This window comes from Primulina tabacum, chromosome 14 (genome assembly GCF_025594145.1).
Source record: "Primulina tabacum isolate GXHZ01 chromosome 14, ASM2559414v2, whole genome shotgun sequence".
Taxonomy (NCBI): domain Eukaryota; kingdom Viridiplantae; phylum Streptophyta; class Magnoliopsida; order Lamiales; family Gesneriaceae; genus Primulina; species Primulina tabacum.
The window spans coordinates 17456456-17459480 of NC_134563.1; the positions used below are offsets into that span (position 1 = coordinate 17456456).

Here is a 3025-nt window from a genome sequence, read left to right on the forward strand (position 1 = left end):
TTGCTATCATCTTTGCTAACTGTCCAATCTGATTCTCTAGCCCCTTTATCGATGCATCTTGATTTTGGAGTCTAGTTTCGGTAGATGAGATGAACTTAGGCATCATCTTCTCCAATCTGGACTTTTCTTCTCTAGGAGGGTTAGATCTGGACATTGGTTGTTTCCCATATGGTTGTCCTCCCTGTGGTCAATTTTGACTGTTTTGGCCACCCCATGAGAAGTTGGGATGTTGTCTCCATCCAGGATTGTATGTGTTCGAATACGGATCATTCCTTGGACGGTTTTGGACTCCCACTTGATTCACTGGTGCCCTTTCTTGCACAATGAAAGGACCATTGTCTTGATAGTCCTTAATATAGTGTTCTCCTCGGCATTTTTCACAAAATATCTCTTGAAGACGCATAGGCCATGGCACCCATATTCAAGCCGTCCAATTTCCTGTTCAAGACATCAAGTTGTGCAGTAATAGCGAAAAGGTCAGTTACCTGGTGAACTCCTGCACTTCTTCGTTGGTAGTTCCTTTCAAATTGAGGATGATAGCTGCTAGCAGACATCTCCTCCGATAACTCGTATCTTTCCTCAGCAGTTTTTCTCAAGAGGTTTCCACAAGCAGCAGCATCTATCATAGTACGATTAGGAGTAAGCAAGCCATATAAAAGGTTTTAACGACTAACCCAAGTGGCAGTTCGTGATGAGGGCATCTTCGTAATAAATCTTTGAAACGCTCTCATGCCTCATATAAAGGCTCCTACTCGAATTGAGAAAATGTGGTGATGTCTGCCCGCAGCTTCATGGTCTTAGATGGAGGAAAGTATTTAATGAGAAATGCTTTTGCCATGTCCTCCCATGTGGTGATCGAACTTAGAGGAAAACAATTTAACCATGCTTTAGCTTTGTCACGTAAGGAGAAATGAAATAAATGCAACCTAATAGCGTCATCAGAAACTCCATTAAATTTAAAAGTATCGCAAATTTCAAGGAAATCTGAAATGTGCGTGTTTGTGTCATCTACTGCAGATCCTCCAAACTGGACTGTATTCTGAATCATCTGAATTCTGGCTGGCTTGATTTCGAAGTGGTTTTCCCGCACAATAGGCCTCACAATGCTGGGCCGTGCACCATCCAAAGAAGGCTGGGCATACTCTAGCATTGGTATGCGGCATGGCATCTCAACATGTCTGCCTTCATAGTGTTCCTCCTCATGCTCGTGCTCGTGCCTCTCCATCAGTTCCTTCAGTTTCTGCTGTTGTCTTCTTCTGCTGAAAGTTCTTTAAATTTCCAGATCAAACTGCTCAAGGTCCACGTCAAGTGACTTTGGCATGCACTGGAAAAGATATCTAGAATAGAATATGGAGTGTTAGCTCAAGAAAAATAAAACAATGCTAAATAAAATAACTAAAAATAAAATTGTGAATTAACAGTCCCCGGAAACGGCGCAAAAAACTTGATCGAGCAAAACTTGCACTGTGGAATCCTTAATAAAAATATGATTTTGTATGCTCGAAAATTAATCGCAAGTGCACGATGTCAAGTAATAGTATAATGTACGAGAGTACGAGTACCGTTCCACTGAAGACTGTATTTTACAATTATTACTTTCAATTATCAAATCTTTAGCAACGAAATTTGAATGGTTGTTTATTACTACTATGCTCAAATAAAAATGCAAATAAAAAGGTTCAGGATTTAAATAGTGAGATATAATATCTAGAATGGTTAATTAAAATTCAATGAGAAGTGAATTTGTTGGGAATCTCAGTTCACCTACCTCTCGTTCAGCAATTAATTCGTTAGATAGTGATTTACGCTTCCGACGGGATTTCCTATTCGATTGAACACGCCCTCTCGAGCTATGCCAAATTAACTCTACTCAATGAAGTAATTAAATGTCTTTATTTATCAAGAGTGAATCGCATGTTGATCTATGAAATCCACTAGTTTTCGTCCTACCAGACTAATCGGCATGTATCCAATTTCATATGTCTATGTAAATTGTAGATCAACGGACTATACTACTCGATCCTATCGCAAGCTATTCTCTCGAACTCACTCACGATATGAGACTATTATTAAAGTTAGCTATGATTTAATAATCGTAATCAAAACAGTAGTATACTCAAGAACAAATCAATAATGAAATACGAATTAACTAAATCAGTTTTGGGGTAGGATCCCCTTTAATCCCAACAAATATTGTAGTTTAGCTACTCGAATTCATAGTGAAAATAAGCACAACAATTTTTAAATGATAAATTCTAAATAAGAAATATAGACTTGACGAAAAATGCGAAGAACGATGCCCGGTAATCTCGAAATCTTCAACTCCAAGCGCCCAATCCTCTCCAAGACTTGTGGTGGCTGTCAATAATGTCTGAATCCCTTCCCAAAACGTCCCCAAATCCTTCCACATTCTCTCCCCTTCAGAAATAAGGGAATAAATCGGCTAAAGAAATCTTTCCATTTTTAGGTGGCGCTCGGGCGGTAGAATATTACCGCTCGAGCGCCACACCCTCTGTAATCTTGCTTGGGAAGTGCGGCACTCGCGCTCGGGCGGTAGAATTTCACCGCCCGAGCGTCGAGTCTTCTGTACATCAACTCTTCAGAAGGCATTTCTCGTGGCCCATGCTCTCTAGATTTCCGTTCCTCGATTCGCTTCTCGCGCTCGAGCGGTATAAAATTTTCGCTCGGGCGCCAGCTTTTCTACCCATTGTCTTCTTGGCTTGCACCTTTTTTCCGATCTCAGTTTTCCGGTCATTTTTCCTGCAAATTCATCATGCACAAGTGAGACAGGATCATATTCATGGCTTACTCTAAAACGAACAAAATGTAAATGAAATATATGTATGCACAATTCAAACACACACAAAAATAAAGACACGTAAAAACTGCACCTATCAATACTCTTGGAACTCGACACTCAAGTACTCACCACCCCGATCCGATTGAATTGACTTGATGCTTCGTCCCAACTGTTTCTCTACTTCATTTCTGAATTTTTTGAACCTTTCAAAGGCTTCAGATTTGT

At 40.1% G+C, this 3025-nt stretch overlaps 1 non-coding gene across 1 annotated transcript; it reads left to right on the plus strand.

Moving 5' to 3' along the window:
* The first annotated feature begins 683 nt into the window (after positions 1-683).
* On the plus strand, positions 684-789 carry LOC142525687 (small nucleolar RNA R71). The gene has a single exon (XR_012815137.1). It is a non-coding gene; the product is annotated as a small nucleolar RNA R71 (small nucleolar RNA).
* The last annotated feature ends 2236 nt before the right edge of the window (positions 790-3025 follow it).